The sequence below is a fragment of the Anabrus simplex genome, chromosome 5, assembly GCF_040414725.1.
Source record: "Anabrus simplex isolate iqAnaSimp1 chromosome 5, ASM4041472v1, whole genome shotgun sequence".
Lineage (NCBI taxonomy): Eukaryota > Metazoa > Arthropoda > Insecta > Orthoptera > Tettigoniidae > Anabrus > Anabrus simplex.
In genome coordinates, this window is record NC_090269.1 from 449,810,385 (window position 1) to 449,835,310 (window position 24,926).

The window sequence follows — 24,926 nt, forward strand, 5'->3', positions numbered from 1 at the left end:
CTTCCACCTGGGCGACTGATCTAAGTGCAGATCAGTGGTGCCCGATTGATTGAAATTGACTGGCACGAGATCAGTAGTGGCATTATAACTTACCGCTCATTGGGTTCTGTACGTGGTTTTTGATTTTGACTTCTCCACTGTCAAGGGATCTCTTGGTTATTAAAAAGACTTGCAGGTATTCACTTTAGGCCAATGATTAACCTTAGAGAGGTACTTCAATCAAAACTTCCCCAGTGTATTTTCATATAATATTACTGGATATTTGTATCAGTAAATTACTTGTATTGCAGGCCTATTTATTATGTTTATTCTGCATTCGACAATCTCCACCTGAATCGGTGCTTGATACCTGACTGTTGAACACCTTCCAAGCTTCTTATTTCTTACTGCCTGATATAGGTTCAGTGTTCGCAGCAATTACATTTGTTCTAAGGTATTGAAATGGGTATTTATACTTATATCTTTAATGCAAGTGATCGTGGACTTCTAATCCAGATATAGGCCTACTAATGGAAATACATTCATGAGAGATGTTAGGATAAAGTAGTGTAAGTAGTAATTCATTGACTTCATCATCAGGTGACTTTGCTACACAGTAGTTGGTTTCACTTAAAATCAGACATCTTTTTGTATCATTCAACAGAAATCACATTTTTTATCAATTAATAGGCCTATCCTTGAAGAGGATCTCATATTTTTAGGGAATACTTTTTTTTTTTCAGAAGAAATAACTTCAAACTAAAACTTAAAATTCTTACAGGTGCTGATTTGATGCTACAAACTTGAAGAGAAATCAAGATTATGCTACAAAAGATGAGCTGCAAAGGTTGTGTAATATGAATCGAAGTCACTTAAAGAGGTACAGAAGCACCTAAACATAAGTTTAGATAATGTTGTTTACATTCATGTTGTTGACTTTCATGTATGCATAATAATATTTCTCTGTTTCTTTAAAACCAGGTACATTGTTGACGAGATGCTGCACAATGAAGGCCATACTGTCCTACGATTTCCTCCATACCACTCATTTTTCAATGCCATCGAACTTGCATGGTCTGTGGCAAAACAGTATTATAACAAAACAGTGGCTTCAAGACCTGGTCATGGATTGGACAGAGCTACAGCTGTGTGGAAAGAATCTCTTGATCAGGTAGGCCAAGTGGAAATGTTATTTATTGGATATAGGCAAGTGGAGTTTATAATATACTTGTCAGGTTGTGATACTTCAATATATTCTACAGGTGACAGCAGAGATGTGGAGAAATGAAGTGAAACACACTGAGAAGAAGATTGTCGAGTCGGCCAACTAACTGGGTCATCTTTGAAAATGTCTTTTTCTATCGGCAGAGACTTTTTTTAAATCGTCATATTTTGTATAGGCTACGCGAGATGGACAGTAGCCCACTGGTTTTCTGATTAAACATAATTTATTTAAGCTATTGCATCAGTCTACTTACATACTCACTGTCCACGTATACCGGTAACCTGATGATTTGATTATTGAAGCATTGTGCAATGATGCGACATACAAACTGAGACAATTTCGAGTGGTCATGAGCATGACTCATAGTCATAGGGTAGGCTAAATAATAATGTTATTGGCTTTGTGTCCCACTATCAACTTTTAGGGTTTTTTTGAGACGTCGAGGTGCTGCAATTTAGTCCTGCAGGAGCTCTTTTATGTGTCAGTAAATCTACTGACATGAGGCTGAGCACCTTCAAATACCACTGCACTGAGCTCGGCCCTGCCAAGTTGGGTTCAGAAGGCCAGCGCCTCGACCGTCTGAGCCACTCAGCCAGGTGTGGAGGCTAGAGAGCTGAGTTTAAGCAATTGTCGAACGTCAACTAGTTATAAAGATACTGATTGATTAAACTAATACAGTAATTAGAATAACCTAATTGACTACCTACTTACAACCTAGGTACTTTGGAATTGTGTTCTATCTTTTTAACACTGCAAATAAATCCATGTATTGTTTGAAACTCCCTGTAAGAAGAGGACAGTGGATGCGAATAGGTATTATTTTCAAATGAGCTGAGCTCGAGAGTCCATTGTAACATGATTTTTCCAGTGTACCATGACTCTGTATGTATTGCTTCAGAGGAAGTTTGGCTCCCCGCCAATGTCCAGTGTACCGATAATGAGCCGTGTGTGTGTTGTGTCTCACTGATCCGTGACTACGCACGATTCTGTCAGTGTGCCATGATTCACTGTGTCTCGCTGCAACAGAAGCTCGGCTCCCCGCCAGTGTCCATTATGCCGATAAGGAGCCGTGTGTGTCATGTGGCTCACTGAGCCGTGATTGTGCATGATTTGTGTGCCGTGAGCTTGCCGTTCCTGTGAATCGATTCACTCGGACACTTGAATGAATCGATGCACTGCTTCGAATCATGCACTCAGTAGCCAACATTAGTACAGGTACATAGTACATTACCATTAAGACAGATAGCATTGCAAAGTAATTCGTCTTTACCATAATAATAATAATAATAATAATAATAATAATAATAATAATAATAATAATCGTATGGCCTCAGTTACCGTGTGTAGACATTTCAAGTTGACGCCATCTGGCTGTCTGCTCGTCAATTTTGATGTTCCGTTTTATTCTAGGCCCACTAGATGGCAGACCGAGTATACCGAAACTCTCTTGGGCGTCTCTGGCTGAGATTTAATTAATTTTGTCAGGTAAACACCAAATGTGTCGCCAGAGATCTTTTACATGCCGATATCGTACGGCATGGAGTGTCGAATGGACTTTTTTCCGCCCTTCAAAAATCCGACCCCCTCTGCCGGGTTTGAACCCGCTATCTTGGGATCCGGAGGCCGTCAATCTACCACTGATCCACAGAGGCAGCTGTCTTTACCATGAAATACATCGTCAACATAGATTAGTGAGGTTGGACATCCTGCCCGTCATCATTCATGAGTCGCTGTTGAACATACTGTACTTGTCAAAACTAGTAAGTTTCTATTTTACACAATAATAGTGAAATGTTGATGAAGACGACAGACACCCAGCCCCCGTGCCAGAGATATTAACCAACGGTGGTTCAAATTCGTGACCCTGTCGGGAATCGAACCCGCATCCTGTGACCAAAAGCCAGCACGCTAACCATTTAACCATGGGGCCGGACAATAATAGTGAAAAACCACGTTCACTGCAGCTATTGTTGACTGGATATTTCTTCTCTTTAAAGAACAGTGAGTACCACGAATTAATATCCTGTTTTGTTGAATCCTGTAAACTTTGTATGTTCCGGTACGGTGTTGGTTTGCCAGTTCCTAGCGTATCTACTGAATGAAAACTTTGTAGATCAATGGATTCAGTTTTATGTTTATTGCCTTCAGTCATCACGGCAGTGCTTTCAATGACAACAGTCGCTCGAGTACAATTCCTGTCGAACCTAACCTAACCCTGCGACAATCAGTGGTTTTCGGTGGATCACAACCTAACCGGTCATTATAATTTGTTTTCGGTGGATCACAACCAAACCTGTCCCTATCAGTGGTTTTCGGAAGAATACTGTGGTTTTGTCACAAGCCAATACAGACTCTTGAATCAATGTGTGAAAATGGGAAAGTGCAGAAAACCCTCTTCAGGAATGCCAATCTCAAAGTCCATAGTCTTTTTAGCGTTGTCACACAGCTGAAATGTCACTTTAGAGGTAATTGTAAAAAGTCTTGTATATAGGCTCTACAGATACATAGTACATTACCAATTCAATCTCGATAGCTATGAGACGCACACTGCATAGCGGTTTCACTCTATAGATAAATCATATTATAGTGAAAAAAAATTGTTTAAAAAAAATCTGACATGAAGGTCCAGAAGGAAAATACTTTCATTGGAATTCTTATTTATGTGTTCACCACCCTAGTAGGTTTAAATAAACCTTATAAATGCTTCGTAAGGCCCATTCTCAAATATGGATCTGCATGCTGGGATGCGTACAGGATGGGTTTAATAAATTCCCTGGAGAAAGTTCAAAGAAGAGCGATGCGTTTCGTAACTGGGAATAGGAGGAATACCATTAATTGGGAAAGTCTTGAATCTAGTAGAACTAGAGCTCGCCTGTGTGGTCTTTATAAGAGCTATACGGAAAGGGCTGTTTGGAGTTGTATTAGGAATAATTTGGAACCTCCCTCATACTTATCGAGAAATTATCATAAGCATAAAAACCAGCACACGGATGTGGGCAAGTTTTCCTTCGTCAACAGGATCGTAAGGGATTGGAATAAATTACCTGCAGCAGTCTTTGATAGATTCCCTTCTGGTATCAGGTCATTTAAGAAGACCATTAGTGTTTGTGTAAAGTGAAAAGTAAAAGTTGTAAATTATGGGCACTGAATTTGTGATTTTCTGCTTGGATTCGATTGTGAAACTGGGAGGTTTTTACTTGTGGTATTCTCTTTCCAGGAAATTGCTTGCTGTACTCATGTTTTTGTAATTGTTGTTGTTGTTGTTCTTGGTTAATGAACAATGTTTTTAACTTTATTTTTTATCACTTGTAACGTTAAGCTAGTAGTAAGCTCAATCTATAGTTTTGTAAGCCATAGTGGAAATAATTAAATTGTGTGTGAAACTGTACATGATGCTGGATTTTAAACAACTAGTAGTATTTCTTGTAATATTTTTTATGGAATTCCTTTTTGTACCGATACTTGAGTTGTTGTAGTTGTTGGGTAGTAGGTTTTAACTTTATCATCACTTGTAGTGTTAAGCTAGTAGCAAGTTCAGTCTGTAGTATTGTAATTTGTAGTGTTAAGTACTGGAAATACTTAAGTTGTGTGCGAATATGTATATAATGACACTGGATTTAGAAAGTTAAATTACTAGTATTTCTTGCTTGTTGTAATGTTGTTGTTGTAGGGTAATTACGGTTTAACTTCACTTTATTATCACTTATAATGGTAAGCTAATAGTAAGGTCAACCTATAATATTGTAAGCCATACTGTTAAGCACTATAAATACTTAAGTTGTGTGAGAATTTGTATATGATGTTGCTCGATTTAGAATATTAAACTAGCAGTAATGCTTGCAATATTTTCCTTCCATATATCTGCTTCTTGTACTCTTGTTCTTTGCTTGTTTGTTTGTTTTTTTGTTTGTTGTTGTTGGGTAATTATGTTAACTTTACTTTATTATTACATTACTGTAAGTGACCGTTGCCACCGGGATATTTCCCATTTGCAATTTAATAATAATAATGAGTGACAGGGGTTTAACGTAATTTGGAAGGAATGTTTTGCGTATGATAAACGAGTACCAGGTTAACTACTGGGGGGCAAGGGCGGCATGCGTAGAGCTAACCACTCCACTCCACCAAGTGCCAACGTTATGGATAGTGGAAGCCTTCACCTTCCACCCTTCCAATGGCTTTCATGGTTTGTACGGAGATGACTTTGCTTTTTGCTTTTTAAATATTAGTATTCATGTTTATTATGTTTGTTTATTCATACCCCTGCTTTGTAATTCAGTGACCATGGAATGGCTCTAAATGTTGTAAATTATATTTATATTTACTTGTATTTATTTCCTTTTTCCATATTGCACATGTTTGTTGTTATTATTATTACTGCTACATATCGCTTAACATGTAAATAAACTAATATTTAATACAGTAAATAATGTTTATCTCTTTGGATTCATTTTTTTGTTGCGTATTCTTTTTGCTATGATAACATTACTTCTTTATGATATAAATAAATATAAAATAAAAGTATTTCTTCCCAAACATATTTGTTATACGTGCACCAATCAGAGAACCAACTAGGGAAGTACCTTTTACTAAGGTGCATAATGTTTTTGCATACATGTATAATTGAAGAACTGAAGATCCATATACAGGTAAGTGGGTCGCCCATGTGGTACTTCCCAAACATATTTGTTATACGTGCACCAATCAGAGAACCAACTAGGGAAGTACCTTTTACTAAGGTGCATAATGTTTTTGCATACATGTATAATTGAAGAACTGAAGATCCATATACAGGTAAGTGGGTCGCCCATGTGGTAGGCTATTACGCGTCATAGGAAACTGAGTGAACTGGCTGTGCAGTTTGATCACATTGCTGTGAGCTTGGTATCAGGAGATGGTGATGGATTTGAACCCCACACTCGGCAGGTCTGAAGTTTTTTTTTTCGCCCGTCATTTTCATTTCAGGCTAGTGCTGTGTCTGTACGCTTATGTACATTTTAAACGTTTGAAATCTTAGCCCTCTTTCCTATCCCATTCTTGCCTCACAGCCTGTCTTCATGTGATTTAAGGCAATGTATATGTAAAAATCTGGTAATGTTGTTTGACTCATAGTGCTCCTGTACATTGGTTTCTGTAATGTTGTAAGCTTGAGATACACCAACTTATAAGCTGAAAATATTTTTCAAATGCCAAATGCCGTAAAAGTACTTAGTGGGATGTAAAGCTGTTAGCATTATTATTAAAAGGAAGGACAGATATGTCTTATGTGGTAAGTCCTTGAACTTGCAGAAATCGCAATGAATTATACAATCTGTATTCCCTCCCCCCTTCCTTAATTTTTTTATTTTTATCTTTTTTGCTTTACGTCGCTCCGACACAGCTAGGTCTTATGGCGACGACCCCCCTTCCTTTAAGAATGCAGTTATAGTAATGCGTACATCAGAATAAAGGCAGGATTTTTAAAAATTAATTTAAGCAAGTGAAGGAGAGAATGTATGACTAGCTCAGGTTGGCGGATTCGAGTTAGGCGGTATTTGAAAGTGCTCAAATACGCCAGCCTCATGTCTAGATCTACCGGTACATAAATAAATCTTGCGGGACGAAATACTGGCACCTCGGCGTATATGAAAACGATAGAAGTAGATAGTAGAAGTAATATTCAATTCTGCAGTGAGCTTGAAAGCTGACCTAATTTCCGTTCACGTAGCTTGGCACATTAGTGTTCTTATATGGTGGGTTCGAGTCCGGCGGTATTTGAAAGTGCTCAAATACGCCAGTGTCATGTCTAGATCTACCGGTACATGAAATAACTCTTGCGGGACAAAATTTTTTGGCAGTAGAACTTATTACATTATTATTTTCAAATCCGCAGTGAACTTGAAAGCTGACCTAATTTCCGTTCACGGAGCTTGGCACATTAGTATTCCTATATGTTTCCTGGTAAGCTTGAAGATATAACCAGCCTGCAGGCTGAAAATATGCCCAGTAATCTCTCTCCTTACTGGTTACCGGTATTGAAGAGAGAAGGAAATGTTCGCGCAAAAGAAAGGGAAGTCATTGGATGTCTGGAACTTTCGAAAATCACACTGCAAAGATTTATTAAATAAATTGTATCGTTTAACACGCCCCTCTTTTCAAGAATATGGTTAGTACGCCTACTGTATATCAAAATAAAGACAGATACATGTAACATTAATTTGAGTGAGAAAGTGTGTTTATTTCCGTAATTCCTCGTTGAGCGTGGAAACCGACTTAATTATGAATATCTTGATTTATTTCATCTTAACTTTTAGCATTTAATAGGGTAGGGACACATTCATTATCGGTGTTTACATTGAGGTTAGTTTGTTATGGTTATGTCTGGTGATTTTAATATGTAACCAGGCAGGTTGGCAGCAGTGATCAGCCATTACAAAACAGAGAAAAGAAAAGCATCGGGCGGCGATATTTACTTTCTGGGGTATTTCCTTACGCGGCGATTACTATAGACCTGAAATGGTGAAGTATAGTGGGAATGCAGGGATGAAATGGCTTCATAGAGTAGTGAAATTAGCATGGAGTGTTGGTAAGGTACCTTCAGATTGGACAAAAGCAGTAATTGCACCTATCTATAAGCAAGGGAACAGGAAGGATTGCAACAACTATCGAGGTATCTCACTGATTAGTATACCAGGCAAATTATTCACTGGCATCTTGGAAGGGAGGGTGCGATCAGTTGTTGAGAGGAAGTTGGATGAAAACCAGTGTGGTTTCAGGACACAGAGGGGCTGTCAGGATCAGATTTTCAGTATGCGCCAGGTAATTGAAAAATGCTACGAGAGGAATAAGCAGTTGTGTTTATGTTTCGTAGATCTAGAGAAAGCATATGACAGGGTACCGAGGGAAAAGATGTTCGCCATACAGGGGGAATATGGAATTAAAGGTAGGTTATTAAAATCAATCAAAGGCATTTATGTTGACAATTGGGCTTCAGTGAGAATTGATGGTAGAATGAGTTCTTGGTTCAGGGTACTTACAGGGGTTAGACAAGGCTGTAATCTTTCACCTTTGCTGTTTGTAGTTTACATGGATCATCTGCTGAAAGGTATAAAATGGCAGGGAGGGATTCAGTTAGGTGGAAATGTAGTAAGCAGTCTGGCCTATGCTGACGACTTGGTCTTAATGGCAGACTGTGCCGAAAGCCTGCAGTCTAATATCGTGGAACTTGAAAATAGGTGCAATGAGTATGGTATGAAAATTAGCCTCTCGAAGACTAAATTGATGTCAGTAGGTAAGAAATTCAACAGAATTGAATGTCAGATTGGTGATACAAAGCTAGAACAGGTCGATAATTTCAAGTATTTAGGTTGTGTGTTCTCCCAGGATGGTAATATAGTAAGTGAGATTGAATTATGGTGTCATAAAGCTAATGCAGTGAGTTCGCGGTTGCGATCAACGGTATTCTGTAAGAAGGAAGTCAGCTCCTGCACCAAATTATCTTTTCATCGGTCTGTTTTCAGACCAACTTTGCTTTACGGGAGCGAAAGCTGGGTGGATTCAGGTTATCTTATTCATAAGTTAGAAGTAACAGACATGAAAGTAGCAAGAATGATTGGTGGTACAAACAGGTGGGAACAATGGCAGGAGGTTACTCGGAATGAGGAGGTAAAGGCTAATTTAGGAATTAACTCTATGGATGAAGCTGTACGCATAAACCGGCTTTGGTGGTGCGGTCATGTGAAGCGAATGGAGGAGGATAGGTTACCTAGGAGAATAACGGACTCTGTTATGGAGGGTAAAAGAAGTAGAGGTAGACAAAGACGACGATGGTTAGACTCGGTTTCTAACGATTTAAAGATAAGAGGTATCGAACTAAATGAGGCCACAACACTAGTTGAAAATCGACGATTGTGGCGATGTTTAGTAAATTCGCAGAGGCTTGCAGACTGAACGCTGAAAGGCATAACAGTCTATAATGATAATGTATGTATGTATGTATGTATGTATGTATGTATGTATGTATGTATGTATGTGAGGGGCACATGAGGATGAAGTTGACGAATTTTATGAATCTTTGAATGGCATCATAGTCTGGGTCAATAGCAAGAATAGGATAGTGCTAATAGGCGATTTCAATGTGGGAGTTTGAAATTAACCTGAGGATATGCAAGGGTGAAGTATGGGGGAAGGTGTGGAAGGTAATAGGAGTGCGAAACATTGTCTGCACTTCTGTACTTGTAAATGATTAGCAGTTACAGATACATTCTTCAAGCATAAGATAATTTACTGCTACACATCGGAAGGAAGGTACATCAGATCCATATTTCATAACTGACTGTGAATTCAGGAAATCTGTTAGGAATGTGTGGTTATTCCGGGGATTTTATGATTATATAGACCCACTAGCTGATTTTTAGTGAACTAAGTACCTCTGGATCTGCGTTAGAGAAAGTGCAAGCTGTCTTTAGATGAATAAGGGTAGAAAATTTCCAGGAGTATGAAATTAGAAGTGTAGGGATAAGATTAGTAATAATTTCCACACAGTGCCGTTTTCCTATGGTGTAGATCAGAAAGGCAATGCAGGTGCGAGGAATCAAGCACGGCAAGTTCTTCAAACATGGCGCTGCACTGGTCTTGTATGTAATGGAGGGACCTTAATAGTGAGATATGGACTATTATAACATTATAATAATTTAAGTATGTACATAGTAATCATTTAGTATTAATTTGTGTATTCTGTATGTTGTATGTAACACATTCTGTAAGACGAAGCCAAAGAAAGTAGGTACGGTAATGAATATCATAGAAGAGTAAAACATCTAAGTCACGGCAGTACGCAGCTGGCGTCACGTATGCCAAAATTATTGATGGTTATGAATTTCATGTTTTTGGTCCGTATTGAACAATATATAAGTAATAATAATAATAACTTAAATGTTTCCACCTTTTCAATACAATATATTCACAAGATTACAAAATTATACGGTACTAGTTTCGACCCATCTAGGGGTATACGGCTGATGATGACCCCTAGATGGGTCGAAACTAGTACCGTATAATTTTGTAATCTTGTGAATATATTGTATTGAAAAGGTGGAAACATTTAAGTTATTATTATTATTATTATTACTTGCCAAAATTGTCAAAACTATGCTCTTTGGAGGCAAATTAAGTAAAGATTCATTTACTCTATTATTCTGGTTATAATGAAAAATAGAGAATCAATTAGTTATTTTTACCCTTAACTGCAAAATTTTTCGAGATCAGAGATTACAGATTGAAGCTAAACAGAAGGATTAAGAATAATTGGTGGCTATAAATCGTAGTGTATGAAAGTAATAACGTACGAAAAGATTGTTTCAGCCTCATTTCATGAGAAGATCGTGTATGTTTATTTGTAACCTGGTCCAGGTTAATGGAGTGCTAGAATGTCGCATATCCCGTGAACATGAAGAGGAGACGTAAGCCATGTGCAACCTGGACCCTGGCAGTCAAGTCAGTACAATAATGTTGTTCTCATATTCTTTCTTTTACTTTAGTAGATATAAGATGTGATATATATATATATATATATATATATATATATATATATAGAGCTTTAGTTCTCGTGAAGTAGTCGAAGCAATGAAAGGGGCAAAGACATAACACATTATTGTGAGTGATTAATAATAATTATTATATTGCGGCATATATCTATCCGAGTTTGGTTTAAAAAATGTGCAATTTCAATTGGCGTATGTGTGATTATTCTATGGTAATATTTCAATCTTGGTAGTTTGAATAGTGTATAATGTCGTGAGTTATGGAGGCCCTCCACCCACTGGTATTTTCCAGCTCCTATTCAGTGCTGCCACCTCCTTGGCCACTTCGTACTCCTCAGAGTCATCGTAACCACAAAACTGTTTATTGTCATCCATCTTCCGAGGATTGGTTCTGAGAGATCCCTAACATTCTTTTCTTTTCTAAAGCCTGGACTGCCATCAATAGATGTTGACCACTTCAAACAGGAATTATTTCCATTTCTGAATGTCTTTATTGTCATGTTTTTAAGGATCTTCAACATGAAAATTTTCTGGAAAATGATAGTAAAGATCTGAAACTGAAACTGACTCATTTACTGGGAAATTTTGAAATGTTAACCCGACTCATATATAACTAAATTTCCCGATGTGTGTGAAGAATGTGCGTAATATCTTAATTCTTCCACAGGACAACTATGTACTTACATCGGACAAGATTCATTTGAAAGAAGAAACCGAATCAGAGTTGCCACAGCCTGGACGAACACAGGTGAACACATTTGAAGTAATCTAATACTTTGATGACCTTTTGTCTGATTATACGAATTGTGAGTAATCTGGTGAATAGATTTCAACAAGCGACTCCTCATTTTAAAGGGGAAATGTGGTATTTATAGTGAGATTGAAAATCTATTGAAGTAATATGTATCTTCATGTGGTTATGCTACCCCATGTGGATGTGGAATGTAGATGAAGGATATACCCACTTTATCCCCTGACTGTCATAAATGGTTGTCCCAGGGGCTCTCACCTTGAGAGCGTGTGTTGGCGACAATGGGGCCCGTAACTGAGTCGTCGGATCGCTTCCACTTACTTTGTCCGGCTCCTCACTTTCATGTATCCTGTCCGACCTCCCTTTCTCAACTCTTGCCCTTTTCCAACTCTAAGGTATTATATGTTTTGAGGCCTAGGGAGTCTTTTGTGTTCACACCGTCCGTGGCCCTTGTCTTTCTCTGTTCGTTACTTCAGTTTTCTTTTTCCCACCAGGCAAGTTGGCCATGCGACTAGGACTGTGAGCTTGCATCCAGAAGACAGTGTGTTCGAACCCCACTGTAGGCAGCCCTGAGGCTCATTTTATGTGGCTTCCCATTTTCATACCTTAATTAAGGCCATGGCCACTTCCCACTCGTAGACCTTTCCTATTCCATCATCGCCATTAAACCTGTCTGTGTCGGTGCAACATAAAGCAATTGTTTTAAAAATCTCTTTTTCTCTCATATCCTCTGTGGGTAGGGGACACAGACAAAGACTACACCCACATTATCTGCCTTTTGTAAGAAGCAACTACAAGGTGCACCAAGGATGGTGCATGAGACTACTTGCAACTAGTACCACTTTGTGAGGAATACCATGGGTCTATGTTAGGAACATTCAAGCAGTAGGTTCCACAGTGTTACCTGTGAGTAGTACCACCTTATGGCAAACACAATGGCTCTACATTGGCTATGATTAGTACCACTACGCCTTTACTGGCAAGATGTAGTGTTTACAGTGCACTATGTCTTCTGGTATGGGCTATATCAAATTTGTTACTTTCATTGACCTGTCTCAGTCTCATCCTTGGCTTTGACAATATGAAAGTGGCTGAGGTGTGAGTGATGCTAGTAATACCGTTCCTTATGCAGCCAGTCCCTTTTATGAATGGTGTGAAAATATCGCTCATAGGGTCGGTTGGTGCATGCATTTCAGTGGGCTTGGCAGACTGACAAACAATAGCAACGGCTGACTCTGTGAGGAAAGCAACGGGAAACTACATCACTCCTCATTTCCCTAGTACGCCTCTTCAGTGATGCCTAGGCTATTTACGACAGCTGTTGGTGGAGCTGCAGAGGATCAAACCAGCCTTCGGGCTGAATACCCAACAACTAGTACCACTATGTGAGAAACACCACAGGTTTGGCTGGTGTCCGTGTTTAATCACACTATGAGGAACACCATGTATATGCATTGCTTATGAGTAATACCCTTATGTGTGGAACACCACGGGTTTGTGTTGCTGGTGATGGTGCCATTTTGTGTGACGTACCACGTGTCTCCATTACCTGTGATGAGGGACCAGTGATATGGATTTGGACTCCTTCAAATAAGTATCATATCAGTATTACGGCATTGTGAGTTGGATCCAATGATGTTTTTTTCACAATAATTTTTTCATCATTATTTATTTTTGATTCTAGTCAGTGAATACATTTTGAAGTTATAAATTTCATTTTGTTTGCCCCGAACCATTTGGGGCAATGACCTAACTGTTAGGCTCCTTAAAACAAACATCCTCAAATTTAATGCTCCTCCACTGCATGGCACCTGGCAGCTGGCTTCATCATTGCTACTGCTACCTTATCCTACAAGCATTGTTATCATCCTTTTGTCATGTGTTGAAGAACTCAGTTTGACATTTCGTTATGTGGAGTCATACACACGGTCATTGTTATTTACCACACTGTCGGCTGCCCTGAGGAAGGTATTTCATGGTTTTCCATTCTACACCTAGCAAATCTTGGAGCTGTACCTTAATTAAGGCCAAGGCTGCTTCCTTCCCACTCGTAGACCTTTCCTATCCATCTTCACCATAAGACCTATCTGTGTCGAAGCACTGTAAATCAGCTTGTAAATAGAAAGTTCTTGGACGTATTCCGGGTTCAGAACATTATGAATGGCAACTATTTAATTACAACTCTTACAAATGAGATACTCACTGTCCTTCATTCTAATCACCAGCATTGGGTACTACACATTGCCAATGATGTGGGGGTTGTAGGCTACCTTTTGTGTTCCTAGCAGTCTACTGCTGGCAAATTTCTGGAACAGTTCTGAAGCGAAGTCCCCAAAGTGGTTCCTTCACCTTAGGAATCATGTGTCACGAGGGCGTAAATTGTTCGATTATGGTGGATGGTACAGCAGTTCTCAGCTCCACTGACCAAATAAATCAGCCACAGATTGCATTGTTCTTACTGTGAGCCTTGTCATGCAAAATGATGCAAGAAATTGTTGCCGCTTCTTTCTCAAAGCAGGTTGTAGGTTGTGTTGCTAAGTGAACAGTAATTCTGCACATTGACAGTCTGCTGTAGAGGAACATAATGCATTAGGATAACACCACCACAGTTGCATGCGAGAATAACCATAACTTTCACATGGCTGGGGTTCTGACAAAATTGCTATCCTTGTGGATACCCATAATGACAGCATTTATTTGATTGGCATGTCAGTTGTGTTGTCATGCAATTTATCCCATGTCTCATACAGCGTAATGATACGGCATCAGGAAGCCTCAACTTCACACTTATAATGCTCCAAGTAGTTACGAGCAGCATTTTATCATAACTATTTCTGAAGTTCTGCCAAATCACGTTGAACCCATCTTGATGCCAACATCAGGTGTTCCTTCAGTTCTGAAGCACAGTGGTAGCTCACAAACCATGTAGCTTCTTCTTCACTGGCACTAATACGACCTGGCTGATGCATGTATGCCACATTTTGGCTTTACACTTTGAAGGCTTTTACCACCATCGTACTGTCATGTAAGGCAATGCTATACAACGCCATTGTTCCTATTTCAGAAACACTAACTTAGACCATGGACTAACACAAGAATGTGTTCCTTTTGCCAGTTCACATGTGCATGTTGTTAGAAGAGAGAGTCTATTTGGGATTCCATTTGTCTCTTTTCATCCTCACAACCAGTTGCTTAGTTAATTCCTTGTTATTTAAAAAACTGCCAGTACTTCTTCTATGTGAACATTAAAATGGATTTAATTACAAACATGAATTACAAAAACAAACACCAATTATAATTCAGTAAGACTTACTTTAACAGAATGTACCGTTGGTTCAGTTAAACTGATAAGTGCAGCTATATGCAGAATATAGCACTGGCGTTCTTGAAGGTGACAATCTACCTTTTCACTTCTTAAAACATATGAAAGTCCAGTCACCATGCACAATATCCATGTCAGCTGATTGTATGTTCTCTTGCCAACTCAAAACATGACTGCCTTCACAAGGATTGCTTACTTCAGGCATACAGCCTCTCTGTATTAGACTAGCTCATTGTGGTCTAGATAACCTATATGAATAGCAATTTGTATGGTTCATGATGTCCTTGATGACTTCCTTTCTAAATTTCATATGAGGTGGCCTGCTTAATCCACCTCCGGTGAGATACTGTGTGCTCAATGCCTTTGATGTCTTTGGGATTGGTCCAAAACAAGATTGTCACTTGTATTTTGTGTCTCAGTCTCACCCTTGACTCTGACAATATGAAAGTGACCGAGATATGAGCAGTGCACTATCACCATTTCTAATGAAGCCACATCCAGTTGGAATTGGTATGTATTTGACATTCATATGGTTGATCTGTATGTATTTTTCATCGAACTTAAGAGACTGGTATATAACAGCACTGTCTGGCTATGAGAGGAAAACAGTGGAAATCTACATCACTCTTCATTTCCTTTATTTGTCTTCCCGGTGACACCCAGCTCTATATGACAGCTGATGGTAGAGCTGCTGAGGATCCTTGGTGCCTTCATGCTGAGCACTTCATGGACAACAGGAGATATGGGCAATGCGTATTTTATGCTGAACTGTATGTTTCAGTACAGTATAAGAAAGATATCAGTGATAAATTTTAACTACCGTACTGTATATTTAAGGATTGGTTCATTTATAATAAGCAGAATATTTTTCAGTATGCCTGTAGATTTTCCTGATTGTTCAGAGTTATTTTAGAAGATTTTGTGTTATTTATTTCTCCTCACATCAACAATATCCCTGAGCATTCAAATGGGACACTTTCTACTCCTGAAGGTCTCTTGTTGTCATGATTTTAATGATCCTCTACATGGAAAGTTTTTCAGAAACAGTAATGAATTTTTGAAGCTGACTCATTTATTGGGAAATAATGAATTATTAAGCCCACTCATAAAAATAAATTGACAAATGTGTCTGATGATGATGATGATGATGATGATGATGATGATGATGATGATGATGATGATGATGATGCTTGTTGTTTAAAGGGGCCCTACATCGAAGGTCATTGGCCCCCACAGATATGTCTGAAGAATGTGCCTCATATATTAACTTTCCAACAGGACAATTATGAACTTGTATCAGACAAGATGCATTTGAAAGAAGGAATCAAATCAGGTTAGGCAGAGCCAGGACAAACACAGATAAACAAATTTTAAGTAATCTAACATTTTGTGACCTCCTTTCATTTTCTTCATGTAGTTCAAAATTTAATGCTAGGTAATGTATAGCAGATAGTATAGTTCAAAGCCCCTCCACCCCATGGCATCTGGCAGCTGGTTTAATCACTGTTAGGCTACCTTCCTCACTGGATTTGGGCTACAAGCATGGCTATCTTCCTTTTGTCATGTGTCAAAGAGCTCAAACCCATTTCTTTAAAATATTGATCCAAGATATACATCATCTGCTAGGTCCTCTTTGGCTTAAAATATTGCTTGGAGCAAACTGTTCTTTTCAGGAGTCTTCATAATGTAACCAGCCTCATCATTTTAATTGTCTTAAGGAGCTCAGGTCAAGAGTTCTTTGTTTAGAGTACTTCTTTGTTATTATGCTGTAACCACAGGATCAGTGAGTTGACCCTTCTATCAGCATCCCTGAAGATGTTCTGCCACTGTTTTCCATTTTACACCAGGCAAATGCTGGGGCTCTACCTGAATTAAACCCAGATCAGTTCCTTTGCACTCCTAGTCTTTCCTATCCCATTGTCTCCATAAGACCTGTCTCTGTCAGTGCAGCATAAAGCAACTTATAAAACTAACACAAGCTTTATAACATCTACTGTTGTATCCACATCTTGAAAGTTTAGATTCTCTTTTCTCTGCGTAATTAAATATAATAAGACTGTACAGTATTTAGTCCAACAAGTGGCAATTAGTTATCCAAACTTGGACATGGTAGGCAAGAGGTTGAGATCCAGTATACTGTATCTCTTTGACAATCAGTCATCTGTGGGAACGCAAGGCACAAACAAGTCAATAAAGAAGACTGAATAGGATGAACATGATGACAATATCTTGTGGGAACAGAGAAAAGGAGATGTGAGGATTATTACTCCCTCTTCCTGAGCTGTCCTCTTTATCCTATTATGAGTTCCTTTTCTTGCTCCTGTTCTTCATATAATCATGACATGACACATGTTTTTCATTTCATTTTTAGATTGGGAGAATGTATTGAAGTTTTTATTTTGCAACTATTAAAATTATATCATCAGCTAGGTCATGTATATTTATAAACTTTCACTCCAGTTATCTGTTTACTCTACATTTCTTATGTTGCATAACATATTTTTTTCCTTGCAGGCTACTACTGATATTAAGGAGGAAATAAGCATAGATGAACCCTCAGTTGGTCAGCTGGTTGCCTCTCTCAAAGAAGAAAAGTAAGTACAGCATATCTTAATTACATTTTACACCCCTAACACTCAACAATATGGAATTTACTAATTATGTGTTCATCTTCGGACAAGTGGTGGATGAAAGACGTCAAGAACCCAATATCGTAGGTTCAATGCCAACACAAGTCCATTCACATGATTCTTGAGTTCTGTCCCCTGTACTTCACTCACGGTCCAAAAATATTGTTTTGATAGTTGCTTGATAGAAAATTCCACAGAATTAAAGTAATTCTGCCCATGATGTCTAGGGGTTAGTAGGTTACTTAGTTACTTACTTCCCCCATAGGCATGATCTTCCAGGATGGTCTTGTATAAGGAAATGAGCTAAACTCAGAATTATTCTTATTAGTATGGGTAAGCATGTTAATATTATTAAGGCATATTACGCATGTCTGTAACTGGGGAAGAAATTTCTTGGTGAGGGAACTATGAGCAAGTACTAAAGTGTTTATGGTACCACAGGTTGTAATTGCACTTCCATACTCAAAAACTAATTAAAGGCACTGAAAGGAATACAAAAGAACAGAATCATGAAATTCAGGAAACAAACCAGGAAAGTAAGGAATTTTAAGTTACCCAATTGCAGCAGTCAATTTTAAGGGAGAAAGTTGTTCTGAGATTGCTCTTGGTAAGCTGTCAAAGATGAGCAAATAAGCAATTAAAATTCAGCATTTTGATGGAATGTGAAGAGACTGATATGATAGGAGTGGAACCGTAGATTGTGGTTGAGAGTAGGGGTGTTAATAGAGAAGTTACGACAGTCTTGTTCTGAGGGTGCGATATACCCACTGTAAGAAATGGTACTGAAGGCAAAGCCCAATGGAAAAACTGATACTTCATACAGAAATGAGCTGGCAGGGTGGTACGTAAATAAATATTCAATTGGTAGCTTCTATTTAAGATTTATTATCTAACTGCTTATTTTACACAATAAGACCATCCTACCGCGAACACACAGCCATAGAACAAGATGCACATTTACACAGCTACACTCGTAGGACTCTCTCCTCTCTGTTCTGTCAACAATGTATTCAAATAGTGGCTGCACACTGTACAGCTAACACACATCAAATGTAGAACTACATCAAGGTATAAGATTTAAATTACAATATTTTATTTTCCCATTTTGGTACCTTTCATGCATAGAGACCTGCTGTGTTCTAACCAGGGAAATTTTTTTTCACACCATTCCACAGCTCCAGAAGGGATTTTACTGCCACCATACAGGTTCAAGGACCCTCAAAGATATTGCCGTACTTCACTCCTATGGGCAGTCCCCTTTTGCAGCTGTTAAATCTCTGTAGACAAAGGGATGGATTTAATTTATTCACAAATATTTTTTATACACAATAACATGCAGAGGTCAGGTGCCATCAAATAAGTCATTTCATTTCTCTGTTGCAGTTTATTCTTTTCTTGAACATCTGCACAGATTTAGGAAAATAATCAAATACTCACCCTGGGGAACTGTTCCACACCTTCATGCCCTTCCCAATCAATGAAAATGTACCTCAATGAAATGAAAAAAGCTGATTTAGAAAAGGCACTTGGAGGTAACGACATTAAAGTATGCGATTTTGATCTGCAGTCTGTCCTTCAGACTCCGTGTGGTGATCTATCAGTGTTTTATTATAAACAACGGCTAAATGTGTACAATTTCACAATTTTTGATAATGCAACCAAAAAAGGTTATTGCTACCTTTGGAATGAAGCATCTGGTAAGAAAGGAGCAATAGAAATTGCATCCTGTCTCTATGAATATCTGAAGTCCATTGAGTCTAAAGATGTAATATTTTACAGTGATAATTGCCCTGCACAGAACAAGAATAAGTTCCTGGCAACAATGTATCTGTATGCAGTTGATACAATTCCAAACCTACAATCCATAACTCACAAATATTTAATTGTAGGACATACGCAAAATGCTGGTGATTCTATGCATTCCTGCATAGAGAAGCAAAAGAAGAGAGCTTTAAAGAGTGGTCCAGTGTATGTGCCTGCGCAGTGGACTGGAATCATACAATGTGCCAAGAAACCAGGGACACCATATCAGGTCCGAGAGATGAATTACAATGAATTCCATGACTTCAAGAAATTAACTGAAGAAATGGGTAGCAACTACACGGTGAATGATAAAGGGGAATCAGTCAAATGGAATTAAATTAGAGTGTTGAAAGTTGAAAAAGGCCAGAAGTATACTTTATGCTACAAGACAGACTTTGAGTGTGAGGAGTTCAGTTACATTAATATTAGGTGCCGTCAAAGGGGAAGAAGGTCAACTCGAACACCCACAATTACTCCTGCCTACACACGCCAACCGTGTATCTCGGCTGAAAAGGAGAAAGACCTAATGTCATTGTGTGATGGAAATATGATGATTGTTGCTTAAAGGGGCCTAACATCTAGTAGGAAATGCACAGAAGTGAGTTGAGACATCATGAGGATTTAAATAAGTGTTATTAAAGTGAATACTTTTACAATTCAGATGTCCTAATATTAAATGGGCTATAAATGCTTAAAGTAAAAAGAATAAATACTACCTATTATAAAAATTCAGTTTTGTATCAAAAATGTAACTTAGAACAACGAATACAATACAAAGTTACTGGTGTAGTCTATAAAAATATATGCACAGTTACTGATAATTAATTTGAATAAAAACCTACTAAGTTAGTGTCTTTATAAATATTAACTAGCCTACATTCTTCACCAGAGTGCACACTAATCATTTTCAACTGAATCACTTTCATCACTGGAAATAGGCCTATTACCTCCTTTCTGTGAAACTGGCAGTGATTGGTAACACGCATGATACACTCTAGGTATTATATTTCCATCACGGGCCGATGACCTAGATGTTAGGCCCCTTTAAGCAACAATCATCATATTTCCATCACACAATGACATTAGGTCTTTCTCCTTTTCAGCCGAGATACACGGTTGGCGTGTGTAGGCAGGAGTAATTGTGGGTGTTCGAGTTGACCTTCTTCCCCTTTGACGGCACCTAATATTAATGTAACTGAACTCCTCACACTCAAAGTCTGTCTTGTAGCATAAAGTATACTTCTGGCCTTTTTCAACTTTCAACACTCTAATTTAATTCCATTTGACTGATTCCCCTTTATCATTCACCGTGTAGTTGCTACCCATTTCTTCAGTTAATTTCTTGAAGTCATGGAATTCATTGTAATTCATCTCTCGGACCTGATATGGTGTCCCTGGTTTCTTGGCACATTGTATGATTCCAGTCCACTGCGCAGGCACATACACTGGACCACTCTTTAAAGCTCTCTTCTTTTGCTTCTCTATGCAGGAATGCATAGAATCACCAGCATTTTGCGTATGTCCTACAATTAAATATTTGTGAGTTATGGATTGTAGGTTTGGAATTGTATCAACTGCATACAGATACATTGTTGCCAGGAACTTATTCTTGTTCTGTGCAGGGCAATTATCACTGTAAAATATTACATCTTTAGACTCAATGGACTTCAGATATTCATAGAGACAGGATGCAATTTCTATTGCTCCTTTCTTACCAGATGCTTCATTCCAAAGGTAGCAATAACCTTTTTTGGTTGCATTATCAAAAATTGTGAAATTGTACACATTTAGCCGTTGTTTATAATAAAACACTGATAGATCACCACACGGAGTCTGAAGGACAGACTGCAGATCAAAATCGCATACTTTAATGTCGTTACCTCCAAGTGCCTTTTCTAAATCAGCTTTTTTCATTTCTCTTGCTAACTCTTTCCCTTTGATGTGATTCTGATAACTTTCTTCTAATTCCTCCTTTGATGCACCAAAAGAATTCTGATATGCTTCACATACTATACATTGATCTTTCTTAGGCGTGAAAAATCCCAGGTTAAACTCATTGTTGAACACACGTAAGTATGTATGTTCCTTCGCAAAAGGCTTCTTTTCTTCTTTGCATTTTTGTTTGTACAGCCTGTACATTTCAGATATTGAAAGGCTACCATCTAAATATAGCCTACGTGTTTGGGCACGTAAATAGTGGCTTTCTATTGTCAGAAAAGACTTTATGTGACTGCGAATATCTTCCAGGATCTCACTACTTGTTTTCTTGTGATTGTTGTGCTTACCACGATTATCTGGACCTACCAAACCTAGATCATCTTTTTTCTTCCATGCAGTATAAACATATCGTTCACTAACAGCGAAGATATTCAAGAAAAATGTGTTACATACCCTGATTGCCTTATCTTGTACCGACAAATAATATCCAAAATTATTTGCGCGTTTCTGAGTACTTTTGTGAATGGATTCAATATATTTTAAGCTCTTTACAAGTAATGTACGCTGTTGAGTTATATCACCCAGTCCCCAAAATCTGTTGTGAATTATCAGTCTCTCATCGTTGTTAATTTTTTTTTAACATTCGAGTCGACATTTCTTACTACACGGTGCTTTCACTTTTCTTCCAGGGACTATCTTACCACCCATTGTTTCATATTCCTCGCCCTTATTTCTTTTTGCCTTCGAATATTGGCCAACCATGCTTTTGAATGTCGTATCCTCTTCCGAGTTCCGTTCTCTGAAAATGAAATCAGATAAAAATGAAAGGTGAATGGAAATATAATCAAAATCTGCATTTGAATAAAACTCAAACACTCTTCAATGTTACCCCGACAAATACAGTATTTATTTCCTTACCTCTATTTCCCCCTTCAGAGCTCAAATCTTTGGTATTTTGTAGTTCATTTGGCCCAACTTCTGAAACTGAAAATAAATAATAATGAAAGGTTAATTGAGAACCTGCATCTGAATAATCTTGAAATTCTGTCAAATGTTTCCTTCCAAAGTATTTATTTCCTCACCTCTTTCTTCGTCCTCGAATTTCTCATCACTGGTATGGTGTAATTCATTGGGTCCTTCATCAGGCATCCAGTTGGGATCAACGAGGGAATCATTAGTAACATCTTCAATATCCTGTGATGATCTAATCACTGACTCTTTTCCATGTTGATCTTCAACCGAGTTTGAAACATAAACACTCTCTCTCTCAGCAACATTTTCGCTGAAATAATTGTAGTAGGCATCTGGAACCTAAAAGGGATATTTATACAGTATTGTACTGGAATTATTATTATGCATTAATTTACTGAGAAAGGAGAAAAGTGATGCTAGCTTTGTTATTCTATGGTACTAATGCCTATTCTCATACCATTTTTATTTTTTAGGGTTCGGAATAATCAAATGAATTCATAACGATCGATTTGTCATTAGATTATTATTTCTAACTATTATTTTTCCCATAGTCATTTTCACAGAAATATTTAATGTAAAATTATAAATACTTACCACAATATCATTGGCCTCTGGTGGGCACAGCATTAGGTCTATGTATGTTTTCTGAGAAGACAAGTTATCGGTGTCAACATGCATCAGATGCGGGTTTGAAATATTCACTTCTGCACTTTCAGTTACTCTAATACAACATTCGCCAGAAGAAATATGACACAGTAACGATCCCCTACTTGGGAACACACAGTTGCAATCTCTACAGGACATCATTGGACCTATATCACTTTGTGGAATTTTACTCGCTACACAATCACAACATGCCAATGCATTGGTACAACACTTCCTATAGAAAGCATAACACTGTCAACACTACACAGACAATAACAATGTGCCCCACACACAATTTATTGGCGCCCAAATGAATACCTACTCCAGTGAAATGAAAGAGCTGCTGTATACGAAGCGTACCGACAATGAAGGCAATGAAAATGCAACAGCAACTCTTGTAACTTAAGTTACTACATTGAACATTATACATATTTTGCAGGAAAACTGTCGTAATAAAGTTACGACTGTTTTGTCGGTATGTTCCTCCACAAAATGTTCCACAGGAAAACTGTCGTAATAGAGTTACGACAGTTTATCAGTATGTACCTCTACAAATTCACAAAACCTAAAAACTGTTGTTTACGTGTTTTGAATGAAATGGTATGACCTACAGTTACAACAGTTTTACTGTTCGATAGAGGACAAAATATCAGTTTTTAATGTGTTCGTATCTCAAAATTCAACTTTTGGGAGTTACGGCAGTCTTGTTCTGAGGGTGCGATATATTATCGCTTTGTGAAATATCCTAAAGTAACATTTCGTGACAACCCTATTTTTATGTGCATATGTCTATTCAAGGTTGTGAAAGGCTATTTAGATTTTCATGACAGCGTTGCCTTGTAATTTGAAGAGAAAAATTTTGGTATCTATGAGTTACTTTTGGATTTTGTATTTAATCTTGTCCTATTTCTAAAATTTATTAGTTTTTGAGTTTTTTTATTCTAGGGATCCAGTGGATACAGGTGATACTCGCTGCAATATTTTGGAAAAAGGGAGTGATCTGATTGGCGATTTCCCACCACATAAAGTACCTGAAATACTGGTCTTGTCCCGGTTTGGGGGAAGGCGAATCCATGGAATTAGCGAGTTGGTATTTAGTTGCAATGAATGTGGTTCGAAATTTTTGTTGAAATCACATCTTCGAAAACACCTGCTCAGTCATACTAAAGGTCCCGCGCAATGTTGCAACGCGTGTGGTAAGAGGTTTCATGAAGAGGGCAAATTGAATAGGCACCTCCACATCCATAGTGATGAGCGTCCATTCTGTTGTGAGCAATGTAGTAAGAGGTTTCGTGAAAAAACCGCTCTAAAGAGACATATACTTACTCATGGGATAGAACGTCCAAACTTGTGTAAGCAATGTGGTAAAGGATTCCTACAACGGTCAACTCTCAAAAAACATATGCTCACTCATAGTACAGACCGTCAGCATGGATGTATTGAGTGTGGTCTTATGTTTCGTCGAAAGAGTGAGCTTAAAGCACACGCCCACTGTCACAGTGTAGAGCGTCAGTTCGTCTGTGCGGGATGTGGTAATTGGTTTCTTCGGAAATGTGCGCTTCAGAATCACATGGTAACTCATAGTGAAGAGCGTCCCCACAAGTGCAACCAGTGTGATAAAAGCTTTCGTCATAAGAACGCCCTGAGCACTCATATGATCACTCATACTAAAGAAAGACCACATGGGTGTATGCAGTGTGGTAGAAGATTTCGTCATCGATCCACACTCAAAAAACACCTGCATACTCATACCGGTGAATGTATGATGTGATTAGTATGGTAGTAAGTTTACTTACGTGTAATCTCGAACATCTCATACGTGGAGTGTGTTGGCATTACTGTAATGATTGTAGTAAAATGTTTCGTAATTATATACTGGAGGGTACTCACTCGGTTGTCATGAATTTGAAAGAGCACTATAATCTTCGGAAACACGTGTTCACCCATACGTGATGGCTCCCACAATTTACAAGAATGTGGTAGTAACTTTTATCTGCTCACACTCACGGTTGGTGCGAATGAAGGAGGAGCTTTAGCGAAAATGCCACGATTCCACGTCACGGTCAAGCTGTTGATATCCGGACTGTAGACCGCGGACTTTGGTAAACTTTTCTCACTCTTGTTAACAACTAATTTTGTG

General features: G+C 38.2%; 1 long non-coding RNA gene across 1 annotated transcript in view; it reads left to right on the plus strand.

Annotated features, from left to right (window-relative positions):
- Positions 1-17,392, plus strand: part of LOC137501076 (uncharacterized) — a 44,078-nt gene extending 26,686 nt beyond the window's left edge. Inside the window, exons 3-4 of the long non-coding RNA XR_011018335.1 lie at positions 11,393-11,473; positions 17,313-17,392. This is a non-coding gene — a long non-coding RNA (uncharacterized lncRNA). The remainder of the gene's footprint in view (positions 1-11,392; positions 11,474-17,312) is intronic.
- The last annotated feature ends 7,534 nt before the right edge of the window (positions 17,393-24,926 follow it).